Below are 17830 nucleotides of genomic sequence, written 5' to 3' on the forward strand. Positions count from 1 at the left end.
GTTAACACATTTACGGAAAACCAATATAATACCCATAAAAGCTCTTTCTATGAAATTAGCACAATTATTCTGAAGGTATTTGTCACAGGAAGAATTACACATTTTCAACAGATTATCACATAACTGTAAAAAATAACTGGAACAAATATGCGAAATACCTCAGAGGGAGGGTAGCACCTTCAGCCAAGATAACCATGAGAAAAACAGACAGCTAGAAAAAGATTTTGACAGTTCCTCAAATGGTAATTCCATCAATTGCCATTGTATAAAGCACCCCTGCAGATATAATTGTTTAATGTGTTAATTCAGTCTTTTATGTTTCAAGGTCTTTTCCAACTCATTCTTCTATTTTTTTTTCTGATTTATTAAATCATATTTTCCGTTAAAATAGTGCAAAGAAGGTGAACATTTAATATACACCAAGATCGAACAGTTTTAATTTCAAAGCGGATTGCAAAACTTTTATATTGTACCATGCAGTATCACTTATGGCGGAGTTTAATGTACTGTACGGTGGTTTATTATAGTGCATCAATTAAAAAAAAAGCCAATCTGAGAGCCAAGTTTTTTTGTGCACTCTATTTTGTTTATTATGTACATGACCGAGTTGGTTTGTCTAATGGAGCTTGACCTTATACTTGATTAATCTATTTTTAAACCCAAGTTTCATTGATATAATATACAATTTATATCATTTATAATTAGTTCTTGTATAAAAAATTAAACTAACTTATTCCTAAAATCCCTGATACTCGTTCTCTTTAACAGCATACATATTTTTAGTCGCTGTACATGATCTATACCCTAAACATATTTACAAGGGTAGATATGTTGATATCTAACATAATTCCTTTTAAAAAAATAAAGACGAAGTACCGAAGTTACCAGCTATTTGTGCCAGTGACAACCATGACAGATTGTTGGGTTTCGCTTGACATGTAGTATTAGGCATTATGTTTAAAGATTTTTGAAAGTATACATGATAAGGTTCATATTTGAGTACTTGGTGATCTTTAGTAAAAATCTAAAGGACATATCACTTCAGAATGACAGAATGAAGAAGTAGTCTGGTTGCCTGTGACTTTGACCTTGATGGATTGGTCATGACCTTTATCATTCATAAGTTCCCAGCTAAACACTAATAATGATAGCTGATACAAATATTTTACCTTAATTCTGAAGAATGCTATTTATAAGTTAATGTGATCAATTATGACACAATCAGTTTTCTTTCTATGGGTGTGGCTCCTTTTATTTAAAAGCTAGGAAAAGCTGTGGGCTTGAACGCACAACCTTGAGAGGCGGACAACTGACTGTCTCAGACACTTGGCTTATTCATTTGGCTAAATGCATACTTATAACCATTTAACCAGCTTAGTGATTGATATTATATTTTATCTACTCTCCCAGCCTCAGTTTAAATGTACCAATTCACCTGATTAAAATCAATAACAGCAAACTGATGACTTACAAAATAAATGAAAAAACACTGCTTTCCCATCAGACAAAAAATAATTTGAACACTAATTTTTTATGTCAAGTCATCAATGCCCCAAAATAACAATCAGATATAATAATTACTATCTTGTTCATCAGATAATAAAATGTCAATTGCAACAATTATCAACATAATTTTATCACTTGTACAATTTGTCACTGCAAACTGTCAACATCATTGTTTTTCATTTGTTTGTCATAACCAAAAAAACAAACAGTAAACATGCACTGATTTTAAAACTTGCACTGAATTTATATACTTTAAAACAAGAAGAGATATTAATACAACATCATATATTATAATTTTAAGCATGATTTATGCTATACTGAAATCATTAAATGAATTTTAAGGCAATTTAAATGCATGCAATACATACATTTTTTACTTCCATTCCCAAAATAAGAAATAATAAGCCCAGAGGTGTTAGATAGAAATCACCTTATTGACACTCCGGACTTTTATGGTTTTTCCAAGACCAAACCCGAGGCTCAGCTCTCTTGTCATACGAAAGAATCTCAACTATGTGCCAGCACCGCCATGGAGGTAAAAAACATTGGCAAAGAATTGTAGAAGAGGCATTCTCTCGCAAGTATGGAACTTGTCTCTTAAATAATTGCTGATTTCCAAGATAACGTGGCTCATGTGACGGCAGTCTCCAACTGATAAACGTGTTTGTACAATCATAATTGGGCTAAGCTCAGGTAGATAATTACGGGTACTTGATTTGAATTCAGTGCTAAAACTGACAAGAATAATGAAAGTCCAAAATTTGTCTGCAACAAGTCCGGACAAACATTTTCTTGGAAAGGGCAGACGTAAACTGTTTTCATCGAATGTATCAGTCTTTTCTGAAAATTCATTCTGAACAATGTTTTGAAAAAATTATTGTTCAAAGCAATGAGTTAAAAAAAAATGCAGGCATCATTTAACTGACCATATGTATATATATATATATATAAATACTATTTTCTTTAAATTTATGTATTTATAATAAAGTAATGAAAAGCAAATTATTAACACAAAATTTCAGCAAATAGTTAAAACAACTTTTTTTATATATATTTTATATCCTAGATTTCAGCAAATACTTAAAACAACTTTTTTTATATATATTTTATATCCTAGATTTCATATTTCCAAAGCTAAAGGATGGAGGGAGAAATATATTTTTTCCTCAGTTGCAATGCATTGGTTTCAAAATCATACATGAGTTTCAAGACAAAAAAAAATCTGATGAAGTAAAAGATGATAATCAACCTATTGTACCAACAAGCAAAAAAGCAGTTTTAACATTTGGAAGCAGCAATCTTCGTAAGGATGTTACCTTGAAAATAGTTTCGTTCCCACGGACTTCAGCAGCTTAAGGAATGAATCAGACACTGGCTTGCCGGATGACATCTCTGTGAGTTGACACAGGGCTGGAATGCAAACATAATCTGGGTTCATTACAAGTTGGCAAAACCCTAAAACCATCAGATATATGGGTACTTGATTATAGATAAGAGGTTTTTCCCTTCTTCCATAGGTACTTGATGTTGGTACCTTATCTTCTATAAACTTCGATCAGAGCGAACATGAATTAAAGTCACATACTTTGAATGGAATATAGTTGGTTTCTGCATAATGTCTGCAGATTTTATTCTGATTTTCAAACTTGTCCAGATTTAAAGGAATATTTGTCAAACAATTTGGGACATCCTGATTAGGGCTGGTTCTTTGTATCTGGGTACTTCAATAGAACTGACAAGGATTAACTTGAAATGCAAACATGGGATGGGGAAGGGAAATGGAGATGTTCTGTAATAGAGGTCTTATCATATTTAAGTTTTGAGAAATTTTCTTGCACAAAAAACAAACTTGATTCCCGGTATAATTGGCTAATACAAGACACATGGCACGAATGCTCAGTAAAAATGTTGCATACAAGTCATATTTCAGGTATTCTTTACACTTAAGATCTTTTTTCAGTATAATACAAAAAAAAATATTATCAAAAATTATCAAAACAATTTCTCATTGTCAATTTTGTGGGTACAAGTCATTTTCACCAAATACAGAATAAAGGAGGTCAGAATGGTAAATGTTATTCACCCAGCTGCTAATTCATCTTTCTTCAGGAGAGAGGAGCAAAATAGGCACCAGCTTAATTATCAAATCACCAATTGAGAGCCACATGGGCTTATCAGATTTCTTAATTAATGCTCATATAGATCATTTTAGCAATCACTTGCAGGACTATAATTCATAAAGCAATAAACATTTCAAGAACCTAAGCGCCCATAAACCACTGTGTCCAAGAAGAATGCTGGCAGCAAATAAGCCACTTGCAGAAGATGACAGCAGACCCTTAAGTTGCCTATTACCTGGGCATAACTGATGTTAATAAGATACCCAGGCAGATAACTATCATTTAATTGTCAGCATGCTGATTAACAGCTATCATAAACTGATTACTTAGACCCATTTAATGAAAACAATGGCGAGGGACAGGTACAATAATATTATCATTTTTAAGAAATGAAATGTGCGCAAATTATAAATGCAGTAAAACTTGTAACACTTAATAGTTGCTAGATATAGAAATACAAGGAAGTCGAGTAATTATATAATTTAGTTTCAAAAGTACAGTTGTCTAGGCAAAACTAGATCAGACAGAATGTATTCTAGAAGGAACGTCCTGGCAGCAAGTGAGGAGGGGGGTCTACAGGTGTCTAGGCATAACTAGATCAGGCGGAATGTATTCTAGAAGGTTTGCCCTGGCAGCTATAGTGAGGAGGGGAGGGAGGGTCTACAGGTGTCTAGGCAATACTAGATCAGACAGAATACATTCTTGAAAGTTTGCCCAGGCAGCTAGTGGAGATGGGGTTCTGGAAGGTACGCCCTGGCTGTGCTAGGGGGGAGGGGGGTCAACAATAAATGTTGTCTGGACCAACTTTGATCAAAATACATTTTCGTTAATGTCCACCCTGGCAGCTAAGGAGGGGGGGGGGGGGGGGGGGGGGGAGGTCTACAACTGTCTTGGCATAGCTAAAATTAAAAAAAATAATGTTTTTTTTAAACTCCACCCTGGCAGCTAGGGCGAAGGGTGGTCTACAGTTACTGTTGCCTGGGCAAAGCAAGATCAAATATATATTTTCGTTATATTCCACCCTAGCAGCTAGGGGGGAGGGGTCTACAGAACTGTTGTCGGGGCATAGATAGATCAAAAAGTTTTCTCAAACTCATAACTTTCACCTTTAGAAGCAAAAACCAGCAAATTAGCTAGAAATTTTTAAACCAAGTTTTCTATAATTGACTGCTGGGAAAATATTGGCTGCTGCAGCCCAAAATCAAATGGAACACTAGCAAATATATACACTAACAGAACGAAGATTCATGTTGATTTTCCCAAATAGAAAATCCTACGGAATGACTGATCATTATTATAGGCCATGTATCCAACATTTCATCAAACAAGCAGATAAAAATGAATAAGTGACCAAAACAAGAACTCTTGTAGCACTCCTCAGTTTTCTAAAAACAAATGTGTTTAAACATGCTGACGACAGTCCATCACATGCCTCGTAGACCTTGGAAGTCACATGACGATACCTATCTGTGTTAGGTGCGAGACCTATCTGTAGGTGCCCGAGATTCAAACCCAGGCTATCAGGAGGGACGACCCTTATCAGACCAGTACCTGTAACCATCCTCGGAGTTCGGAGTTTGGACCAAGGAATGTAAGCCTCTGTGCCAGATTTGAGTTTATAACCTCGAGATAAGGGTTGAAACCGTTGACAAATTTCACAAATCTGCCCAGATCATGATAGGAGACTGATAGCGCTTCTTTACAATGGGAATGTATATCAGAGAGGTTCGCCATAAGTATGCGGGGGTCATATTATCAGAGAGACTGCTAGATCTCTACCCGATTTATGTACACATAATGTAACCTCAGAGTTTTTTCCAAGATGTAAATAGGATCTTTTCCAAGATCTGGATGGGAAAGTAAATTGTGTTGCAACAAAAACATTCAACATCATTTTAATAACGTCTTCTAACTGGCTGTCAGAATCCAATCAATGCATGGTACTAATTTCAGTAAACTTTAAAATGATTAGGAAAACAATCATTTTTGCCAACAGTTCTTTTTGCACACTGGATAGGCCTTTTCGATGAATATTGCCGGGCTTGAAAATTCAATTAAATCCATGCCAGATGAGTGAGGCATAATAACACAGCACTTTTTATTTCTTTTATTATTAAGTTTATGAAACATAAATTATGGCATTTCAATAGTGGAAACTTAAAAAATATTTCTTACAAAAGAAAATGGATTACAAAACGAGATATATAAATCATTAGTGCTGTGTAGGAAGAACATTATAAGGGTGAGGGGGCGGAGGGGGGTGCTACAGTTTCTTTATAGCTTTTACTTTACAGGTTATTATTTGGCTAATTGCTCCTTTTTACTTCACCAGTGAAAAGATGAATCTGTGCATTTCCAGTCCAGATAGAAAAGACCTCCCCCTCCCCTCGGGGATGCTGTATGGTCGGTAACTAGGAATGCCTCATGACCAATTTCTGCACAAATCCTTATCTCATAATAGTTTCACAAAGCAAACTGTGTTAAAAAAAAAAATGCCTAAATTGTTTTATAAACTTTCCACATCAATAACCCAGCAGTGAGAACTTTCCCAGCCCTGGGGGTCATTATTTCCTGAGAGAGTGAACAATTCAGGCAATTCTTGGGCCATTTACTGACCCATAATTCCAGGACAAATGACAATGTGACATTTGACTGACATTTTGTTCCAATAGCATCCTCACGCTGCCTGCACGTCTTAGGTGGGATAAAAGGTCTATTACTGGCAATTGGGAACAATTTACATTGCCTTCTCTGATAAATGATTGTTCACAGGTCCTGCGAGTTTCCTCTCTTTTGGCATCATGGGAATTGGGCTGTCCACATTTTGCACTTTCAAAGTCCTTGAAAAATGAATGCGATTTTACATAATTATGAGACAAACAGTTATTGTCTGTGTGGCAGCTTGGCTGGAATTGTCTGCAACAAGTGAGCTGTTAATGAGGGGCAGTGCAAAACCTTTCCAAGTTATTATTCTGATAGATTAGGACATTGACATTTTCGCTGCCATCTGAAATCAGCAGTCAGTTGGCCACATCAGACATCAACCCCAGACATAACGCACATTATGCATACATTTAAAGAAACTGAAGAGACACAATTCTGAGGAGTTGTTGTAATTTAAACAAATTATTTAATGATTATTTACAGCTTCGAAGAATAATCAGGCACAAGTTCTGCAAATAACATGATGGAAGTGGGAGACTAGCTCTACCTGCTCAACTTGTTGTACTTTGTTTGTCCATGTGGTCAAAGTAATTCGTTAGATTACACATCATGTGCTGTTATTTATTGACAAAATATGATCTGTTTATTGCTCAATTGAAAGATTGACTGACAACCAGTGTCATGTTAATTCTGCAAGTCTTAAGAGATATCTCTTGGAAGGTCTCCAATATCTTAATTCACCTGATTAGGCTACAGTGTGGTCATATCAGAAGTTCAGGTGTTACAAGCAAAATCACCACAGAGAGAATACCAACACTCACCTGTTGTTTTGTATCAGTCAAACGAGGGTCATAACTCAACAAGTATCAAAGCCTGAGTTATGGGCCTTCCTAAACAGTCATACATGTATTGTCTTTGGAAACATGTATACCAAGTTTCATTTGAATATCCTGAATGTTTTTTTACTTATGGCCGAGGTTAAAGTGATGAAATTGGTGACACCAAGGTGGCAGTGAGTATCAGAATACTTTGTCTTCAAAATACAGCACGTCTAAAAATATCAATTGCTAATACATCAAATGGGGGGGGGGGGGAGGGGGTATTTAAAGGTACAACTACCAAGTTTCCAGTTGAAATCATTTCTGTAAATTTCATCACTCATGGGCTACTATGCTTGTTTTTTTTGTTTTTTTTCTGGTCACACAGAGACTCTACCACCATTTAACCCTCTCCCCTACAGCCCTCATTCCATAGTTATGCAATTTTTGGAAATAGTTTTTTTTTTTCACTTTTAAATCTGATATTCATATGTGGGCATTGCTAGCTACACCCCACACTAAAATTCATCCTTATCTTAATAATACTAGCACTGCCATCATCAACGTAATTAATAAGGTACAGTAAAACTGTGATCGCTCGAGGTCGCCGGGGACCTAGCCTTAACCTCGAGGGAACCGATGTTTCGAACGACCCGATTTTCAATTTTCTCCAGTCTGTTATGAAATATATTTATGTGTATTTCAAGTATGAAATGGTCTGTTTACTAAGACACCGATTATGCATTGCATTGTAAAAATCGCTCATATGTTCAAAGGCTGTCGTTTACTATATGTAGAATAAATATGAAATGTTACAGAAATATAAATATATCAATAAATCGATTTTATTTTTACAAAATGGCCATAATGCAAAGCAAAGTGACAAAAAGGAATTATTTTAGAGATCCCGATGTTGGATCGATATGGTAGTGTTTATTCATATTTTTATTACTCGTTTGCATTTCTCACAATTAACTGCTCGTCATTTACTTCTCATAATTATCTTCTAAAATGCCTATATGAACTGATATCGGTCATGCGTTAACAGTGTTTAACGGCTTTTCACACCTTAGCAATTGCCTTTCAACTGTCATTGCAATTTGAACAACTTGCGAAAATCTTAATACCTAGCAATTGTTTGTGTTCGGGGGGAAAAAGTGTGAAATTATTACCTTAATAATAAGGGAGCCATAAGGTTTTGTGCATGATTTGTGTACTTGGGACCGAGAATATTGCTTGACTCTTCGACATAATTAGGTTTCGATGCAGCGTAGGTATATTTTATATGAAAATAGAAGGAAAAAAGTTTTGGACCAAGCTCCGACCTCGAGGGAACGCCGGTTCTCGAATGACCGCTTGTTCGAATGACCGCAGTTTTACTGTATATATTATCTGTGACCACCATCATCATTATCATCATCATCCAGGGAAAGTACATTTTAAACAATCCAAAATATCTTACCAAATATGGAGTTCAATCATCCCAAATATATTCAACATAAAATCATAATAAATTTGTCATAACTACATATTTTGAGACTTTCCATCAAAGGAGCAATTTCAAAACCCATCAGCAATCTATATCACCATAGAAATCTGCTAAACCTCACCCATTCATCACTTTCTCTTAAAAAATCTTATTAAATTTCAGTCTAAAGACAGCCTACCAGTAATGCATCAAAAGGCACAAACCCAAAACGTGGGAAAAAATGCCTAGACAGTCAATCTACTGATCTCCAAAAGACGTGAAGACTGCATGAGATCGAAAAAGAACCAATACTTAAATCACCTCTTGTTCTGTGAGCCGTGACAATGCCATATAGGGAGAGAAGCTTACATAGCGATACAGCTACATTGCCACGTTTAACTACCAAGCACGAATGGGCCACAATTGCTCGTTTATTTACCACTTAATGAAGGTAATTGAAGTATGGCACTTAACAGCCAAGATGCAAACCGCCAGGTATTAACTTTTGCAGACGACAAAAACGGCTTCATGAGAGAGATCGTAAACATAAAAGCGTCTTTTATGTCTAAATATAGAACACAATTTTGGACAGAAGAATTCTTTGTAGTTCGAAATGAGAACTCTCTCAGGTGAAACTGATTTTGCGACCATTTCCCATCACATGTAAAGCTCTCATGGTTATAAGAAGCATGGCTTTCTTTGGGTTCAATTAAAAAATGAGTCAACAGGAAATAAATCATTGTTGTAATTCATGGCATTTATCTTCTTTAAAAGTACATTATAGCAGAATTAAAACTTGTGATGAAGAAAATGAAAAAAGAAGTACTTACATTATAATTATGGTCTTTTATGATAACATCTTAATCTAAAAGTAAGATATCCCTGACACAATCCCAAAAACAGAGCTAGAACATTCAAAGTTTTAACATTTCTGAAACTTACATTCACAACAAACCAACTCTTCATAATAAACTTCCTTCAAAACCTGCTATGATTCCTATACCAGTCTGCAAATGGGAAATTTATTATAGAGTGCCATAAAATTCCATTGCTGTCATGTGATTTTCACGTCTGCGTGAAGTGGGGTGCCATTTCATGCCATTTACGGCACTTGGCAAGCTCAAGCACTCTCTGTAAGAGACACTGGCATTGCTTTTATCATAGCAGCTTTTATATATATTTATAGAAATAAACATTAGGATCTGCTAGTATGCCAAAACACTCTGCAAATCAGGTGGCGATTGAATGTTTTAATAAAATCAGAGTTGTGGCTGGGTATTTAGGCTTGGTATTGGGGGTGGGGGAGGTGGGTGGGGGCTATGTAGTGAAATGTTTAAAAAGAGATCATGCTGCATACTCAAGCTACATAAAACAATTTTAATTTCCATATAATAAATGCATATAAGGCTGAAAGAATATAAGGCTGAAACAATTCTAAGTAATATTTGATAATAATTTTTGCATTTTAACAGAACAGATCTTTGTCCTTCCTGACCGGAACATTTGCTCAACAATGTCTCAAAAGGCTCAGCCTACAGGTGACTCTGTATTTTCTTAAGCATCGTTACCACATCCTAAAATCTGCAAACAATATTCATATCAAATTCAAAGTACTCACTCCACTCAGGTTACCTTAAAGGTAGTATCATATAAAAAAAAAATGACAAAAGGCATTAGATTTCTTCCTACACTCTTTGTTTTTCTTCTCATGATTACTCATTTTATTGAAAGACGATCTATTTTGCAGAATCCAGGTAAAAAAAACTTCCAAACTTGTTCAAAATTAAACATCTATAACGCAAAAACAGTAATATAATATATTTATATATATATATATAATAAATATAATATAGGATGAGTATATAAATATTTAAGAATTATTGATATCACGAGACAGCATAAGATGATTTAACGATGAACCCTGCATTTTTTTTAAGGAAAAAGCCAAAAATGGTTTAATTAATCTAGTTCTTAATTAAACATAACTTGTGACTTTTTTTCACCTTCCCTAAATCCAACCCATCAAATTTCCCCCCACCCCCCAAGGAAATCATCCCAACAAATGGATATCTTCCTTCATGGCCAAAAATAATTCTCTGTCAAAACCCCTGTCACACAGAGTATCACCAGACATACTACATGCCTTCGCATAAATTATATGCACCTGTAGCACGCTGCCTTAATAGGCTGATGCCCCATCAACCAGCTATATTTTATTTCTCTAAGATGAAGTTTACATTTGGGAACATATTAATTCTGGTATTATTTTTATTCCGTAAATTGTCCCACCGATCAATTTGCATATCTGCAGGTGTCTCCTATCTACGTTGCATGAAAACCATCACGTTTTTCTACACTTAATGACATAAGCATATTTCTGAGTTAGTTGCCTATTTCTGCATAATAAAATGTACCAATACGGGGATTTAAATCATTATCATTTTAATGCTTCTTTTTCTTCAGTATAATATTTTTAGCTTCAGATGTGCACATTTTTATGTGCTTTTAAAACCCTAATGATTCTAGCTTGCTGTAAAATTCAACAAGTACGTCTTTTGTAAAAGAATCCATCGCATTCATTAAATCCAGCGAAGGAATTAAAGCTCTTTCAGAATACAAGGCACCCCTAGTAACAGACGGGAAGATTTCTCCCCAATTTCTATTCAAGCTTTACCCCAACCAAACTCAGTTCTTCTAATTCAATTATTCAGGTCTTAAAGGCTGAAAGCCGTAAGGTCCTATATGGCATCAAAGAAAGCAGCAGATAGTACATTTTTTATCCCACCCCGTCAAATAGTTTGACCAAGTTTGGAAGGTGATTATAACAGGATGTCAAAGTTTCTGGTTTTGTAAAGAATTGTCAGACGGATTCTATTCCACACTTTTTCAGGCCTTAATGAGCTAAAGTAACAATTTTGAAAACCAAAGGGAGGCAATCACATCATAATTTCATGCATGTTTTTAATTAATCAATTACTAATAATGCAACCTTCAAAATTTATTTTTGTTTTTAACAAATAATTTATTATAAACAGACATTTACCATAAGTAAAGCGTGATCTATGAGAGATAGAAAATTGACAAGTGGGACATCAAAATACGTGACATTAAAAGAAGATGCCCTTTGATGTCTAAGTAATATTTTCACGATATATCACAATTTGAAAGCAGTGTTCAAAATGATTTTTTTCTTATTTTTTAACTAACAAGAAAAAACAATCTATATTGATAACACAAATCATATCTAAATAAATGGCAGAACTAAAAAGTGCTTATTACATTTCCAAATCAGAAGTAGTTTGAGATAAAGATTTAACTTAAGCATTTTCATTTTTTTATTTAATATATGTTTGTTATAAAAGAGCACAGTCATATTCATACAAACACCAAAATGAGTCAGCCTTTTTATCTGTTAACTTCTTAATTTCAAAATTCGGTTCATGACAAGAATACTTTCTTAGAATAAAATTTCATCCTATATTGTAGGAAATAAATTCTACAGGTGTGTTTGTAATTAAAAGCGTACCTGTATACATCGCAAATGTCTGCCTAGGACTCTCGTGTCACTGCGGTTAAACAAGGCTAATGTGTTCATTAAAGCTACTCTCTCAAACATAATGACAAATAGAACATATGTTTTCAAAATTTGTACAAATAATGGCTCTTTCTATATTTGTATCAATTAACAGCAATCATCATCAGGAAGACATGTATTTTTACATATATTTGTAAATTGAAGATTAAAAACCATTCAATTTTAAGGTATATCTCCAAAGCTTTTCAGCAAAATAAAATATTTTCTGCCATATGTTTCAGCAATAATAAACAAAATATCTCTATATTTCTCTCACTAAGCCAACATGGGTTCAATTCCCAGCCTGGGTTCATTTGGTTGGTGGTCACCAAGCCCGACAAGTGGGTTTTCTACAGTTTTTTTGTTTTCCCCAAAAGCACAAGACCACACAATCGCGAAACAGTGTGCCAACCAGAGTGACTGAATTCATATTTCATATAAGTTTATTTAACTTTCTTCACAATCGTTTTCAAATAAATATAGTTTAAACTAAGTATATTCTACATGTTACAAACAAAATAAAAATTCCAGTTTCCAACAAATAAAATATGAGAGTGTCTCTTTAAATCGAATCTGCCAATATCAGACAAGTCTTTGTTGGTTTCTTATGACTGTTGTTTAACGTTAAAAGCCGTGGTTTTCTCCCGAAGATCGTCATGAGAAACAGAACTTAATTAATCTTTTAAGTTTTTACATCATTCATGTAATATGTAATTTTGCAATGCTTTTAATGAATTATCTTATGGATTTAATTATGAATCATTAAAACCATTTTTTTGTCCTTTCGCGCGATGATGTTTCCAAAATTAACTTTGGAACATAATCAATTTAAATATTACCACAGAAGTAATTAGTGGAAAAAAGGTTTGAAAGCGCTGTCACAATGCGTATGTATAAGCAAAAAAACAAAAAAACTAAGCAATATGTTCAAATTTAAAAAACAAAGCATGAAAACATTTCCACTGACTGTGAAACAGAAATTAAGCTTCTAAAATGCAATACATTAAATGTAATGTTGCGTAGCAGAGAATTTGTGAAGACTTCAGTATTTTTCACAAAAAAATAAACATTTCACAAATATTTGAAAATTAATTCCTTAAATTCCTTAAATTATGAAGCACATTCTATATAGTATATAGAAGCAGGACTATATATATTTGGTTGTCATAAAGAGATATTATGTTCACCTGCCGTTTATATTAAGCAGATGACTCCATGAAACGATCACTTAAAACAGCATTGAATTGTGTACAACATAAATGCTAATGGATCGTCCTCATCGTGATGTTTTTTTATTTCTTTTTTTTTCTCTCAAGGCAAGCAGTAGTAAATCATTTTACAGCAAAAGAAATGTAGACAATAATACCTTATGGGAAAGTAACAGAAAAAAACAACAACCATCTTTTGCATATTTTTGGCAATATTAAGACTAAAAATGTTCTCATTTAAATAGTTTTCCATAATGAAAGTCAAATAGAATTTGAATTAGGAACCAGAGTATGTTAATTTTAAGGAAGAAATCTGAAGCGAAACAAATTCCGCCTGAAAATGAATTTTATTTCCATCTATTTCAAATATCAACTGTCTGCTGAAATTATACAGCGTGATTGTGATCTTTCATAATAAAAAACGTCACATGTCATGCGTTAAAGAAAGATCTGGCTTGGAATTTTAATCAGAATAAGTTTCTGCAGCAGTAATTTATTCTTTACTTTTTGGGGTAAACTGACAAGAGAAAAGTGTTTGGGTTTTTTCGCTTATAATTTCGGAATAAGCTTATTTGGTTGTGATTTCTTGTGTATGACTTTTACATACACAAACTGAAAATATTACAAGGGTGCCAGGGGGGTAAACATCAACTCTCATTTTTTTCAGTTGAACAGACATAACTCAATAATAATTCAAGTCAGAGTTATGGGTCTTGCATTACAACTGCACATTGTTTCTTGTCAACATATATACCAAGTTTAATTTAAATATCTTAAGTTTTTTTTGGCTTCAAGGCCACCAGTAAAATTGCATGACACAGACGCCAATTGAATGTCAATGTGACACCAAGACTATGACATTGACATTCAATGTTTTTTCCTCGAAAAACTTCAAAAATGGTCTCGCTTATCACATCTGATAATGCTTTGAGCCAAAATACTTTGATAATCAAACAAAACTTACGCATGTTTTTAACTCACCAGTGTCAAGGTCATTGCATGTTAGAAGCTCCAGGGACATTCATCATTTTTTCATCTCTGCACCTTCCCAAATGCTTCTGTTTTTCTTCATTCATCTGAATACAAGATTAAACAGTTAGTTAAGTCAATAATGAAGATCTTTACATAAAATATTTTATCATTCTTAAATAATGAATTGTAACATTTTCAAAAAAAATCTTTCATGAAATCAATATATTTCATTCATATTCATTTGCTAATTTATACAATTAAATCACTTTAAATTATTTACATCATTTTCTGAATGAATATGTCACCAGACATTGATAAAAGTAAGCAGAACATGGCTCATTTTTTTCTTCTTCAATCAATTCCCTAAGAGTATAGGAATAATACAATTTCCATAACATATTTTCATATTTAATGCCAGGAATTTCCCCACAGATAAAGTTAAAACAATATTATTGATCACCATTGCCAGAAACCAATCAGATTTTTCTGATTATTGAAACCCACTACCTCTAAGCAAATCAAAAAGTCTTGTAGAGAATTCGAGAACCAATCACATAAATGCTGCCAACCAATTATTGGTTCCACATCAAGAGAATTTTCTAAGACTATTGGCTGAGCAGTTACAATGATAAATGCTGAAGAATTTTCTTGGCAGAGCCTATTGAACAAGGAATATTATAATAGGGTGGCTTAATGCTATCTGATTCCAAGGGGTGTAATTATATGGATGTGTAGAAGATATCGGCCTCTACTGATAAAGACCTAATTAACCCCACAATATGAAATGCTTATACATGATCATGCATTTACTGTAACATGGAATATGACCTTCTGAAACAGTCTTTTATTTACAGTATGCAAATTTATGCAAATTATGTATGCAAATAGCTTAAAACTACATGCATGAATGATTCGAAACACTGACAAACATCCTGATTAACCCATGGTCATAAATAGACACCATTTCCTGGAATTCAATTAATAAAGTACATGCCCTTGTATACATAAAATCCTTCTGCAAAGAACACTTGTATACTTGATATATACATGTGCATGCTTAAGTCTATATAAACCATTGATATTTACAATATAAGTTATTCTTAGCTTTAATGTTTAAGGTAATGTTTAAGTGATGATGCTTCAATGAGTAAATCTCATCTTCCAAATTACTGGTATGGTATTTCATGAGATAAATCAAGTTAAGTATATGTTGTTTTGCTTCTGTAAGAAATATAAAAGAAATATGTACTCACTCTTCATAAACATCCATTTTCACTTTTTAAGTTAACTGTCAGCAGACGACAAATTTGGACATCCTTGATTAAGCAGACGACAATTTGAAGTTATCATTTTACCTCCATATTGGAGAGTTCAGAAAAAGAGGGATGGAAATTAAAGGACATTTTTGACTCGAGAAACATATTTAAGTTTAACAGTGATACTTTGTACTGGAGACTTTGATTGGAAATATAGATAGCTTAAGAAAAACCTTTTTCAATTGATAAACAAAGTTGTTTATACTTAGTACTGATTTCTAATCATGTTTTGAAGAGGAGCGCAACTTCGTGACAGGCACCACTGGATTGGAACATTTACATCCTGAAAACAAAATCACCTTCACATCAGCAGAACATAGCGAATGAATAATGTGGTATGATTCATGAAGCAACGAATGTCATTTGCTGATGAAGTACAGTCTTCTAAAATTAGTTGTAACAAGAAGTATGACAAGTGGTTAAAAAGACGTAGAAAATAAATAACAGGAATTTATATCTGTATATATAATGTTCCAAACTTCTTGCTCATTCAAAATATCATTAAAAGGAGAACAGGAATTAATATCTGCGTAATGTTCCAAACTTTTTGCCTATTTAAAATATCTCTATTACAAGAAAAATATTCACACTAACCCCGCCCAATAAGAGATGTTCAAAGATATCAGTTTTCCATTAAATAATGTCAATAAATTATGAACAATTATTTTAACATTATTTACAATGGTAGTAACACAAGCTCAGTAATAATATGTCTATTATGTGTCTAGTTACTTGTGTAGAAATGGGTGGGGCACCCTTTCAAAAGGCCTCACCACTATTTTGCTTGGCCACACCCCTCTCTACCAAGCCCCAAAAGTAAATGGCATCATATACTTTTATGAACTCCTTATCTCCTTTCGATGATAAATGTAAAGAATTATTTTATGAAAGGAATTTTGTATTCATATCTTCAAACACCTTTGCACATAAATAACACTACTTTTTGCATTTTTGGATCAGATTCCCCATTCAATATTGCTGGTGAAAGTTTTTCGAGCCCAAAATATTATTATTCTCTAAAAAATATTTTTTGGGGAAAGAGAAAATAAATACAAAGTTCTTGTCTAAACATATGGCTTAAAAAAGTCCCCCTTATCATTATCTGTGTCCGCCCTGCTACAAGATTTTAATTCTAAATAAAAGATGCTCAGTTTAACGAAAGACAACAAAAAACAATTTCTTCAGTAAGATACGTATTAGCATAAAAGGATAGAAAAAAACGCTAAATGTGGAAATAAAAGGCATCTAGTTCCAGTATCATTTACATGTTTAAAGACATGCAACTTCCAATTGCATGCAATTCTCCCACAATCCTTTTCTTTGTTGAAAGTTTCACTCAGGTAACAGAAGCAATAAGGCCTTCATTCAAAAAATGTTTGCAATGGACACTCATATCAACAGCAGTGCAAGTGGATCATGGCAGCCAACGCTCACCCGACTTTTCTTCAGTTGATCATCTACAGTCGAACCTTATTGGCTCAAACTGGTTTTGCTCGAATATATCCTTGTTGGTTCAAACTGACGGTTAAGTACAGAATTTGTTTCTACCGTCTGCTATCATTCACGCCTGACTCAAATTTCCCAAGGGTCAAGGTATTTTCCCTGGTCCCTGAGAGTTTGAGCCAACAAGGTTCGACTGTATTCACATTGTATCAGGCTGTGAAGAACCTTTATATTCTAAATTTGACAGAAAATGTAGACTAGACGTCAAATGGCAACATGCCTAGCCTGTTGAAAGCGCCTTTGACACAGACATAATGCTCTAAACTCTAATATCTTGTAATGTTATTATTTTATGGTCCAGTTATCTTGTTTGTGCACCAGCAACACCAATAACACCAAGGCTTTGACACTGACACCATGGCTTGCACAAGGACACCAAGGCATTGACAGTGACACCAATGCTTTGCAAACAACACAAAGGCTTTGACAATAACACAAAGGCTTTGACAATGACACAAAGGATTTGACAATGACACAAAGGATTTGACAATGACACAAAGGATTTGACAATGACACAAAGGATTTGACAAAAACACCAAGGCTTTGACAACAACACCAAGGCTTTGACAACGACACAAAGGCTTAGACAACAACACCAAGGCTTTGACAACAACACCAAGGCTTTAACAACACCAACACCAATGCTTTAACAACAACACCAAGGCTTTGACAATGACACAA

The 17830-nt window shown here is 34.0% G+C and overlaps 1 protein-coding gene across 1 annotated transcript in view; it reads right to left on the minus strand.

Annotated features, from left to right (window-relative positions):
- Positions 1-15772, minus strand: part of LOC128244203 (uncharacterized) — a 46503-nt gene extending 30731 nt beyond the window's left edge. The window contains exons 1-3 of the mRNA XM_052962220.1: positions 15584-15772; positions 14340-14434; positions 2823-2916 (exon numbers count right to left, since the gene is read on the minus strand). The gene's annotated coding sequence lies outside the window, so the exon portion shown is untranslated. The remainder of the gene's footprint in view (positions 1-2822; positions 2917-14339; positions 14435-15583) is intronic.
- Positions 15773-17830: the final 2058 nt, after the last annotated feature.

The sequence above is a fragment of the Mya arenaria genome, chromosome 8 (genome assembly GCF_026914265.1).
Source record: "Mya arenaria isolate MELC-2E11 chromosome 8, ASM2691426v1".
Taxonomy (NCBI): domain Eukaryota; kingdom Metazoa; phylum Mollusca; class Bivalvia; order Myida; family Myidae; genus Mya; species Mya arenaria.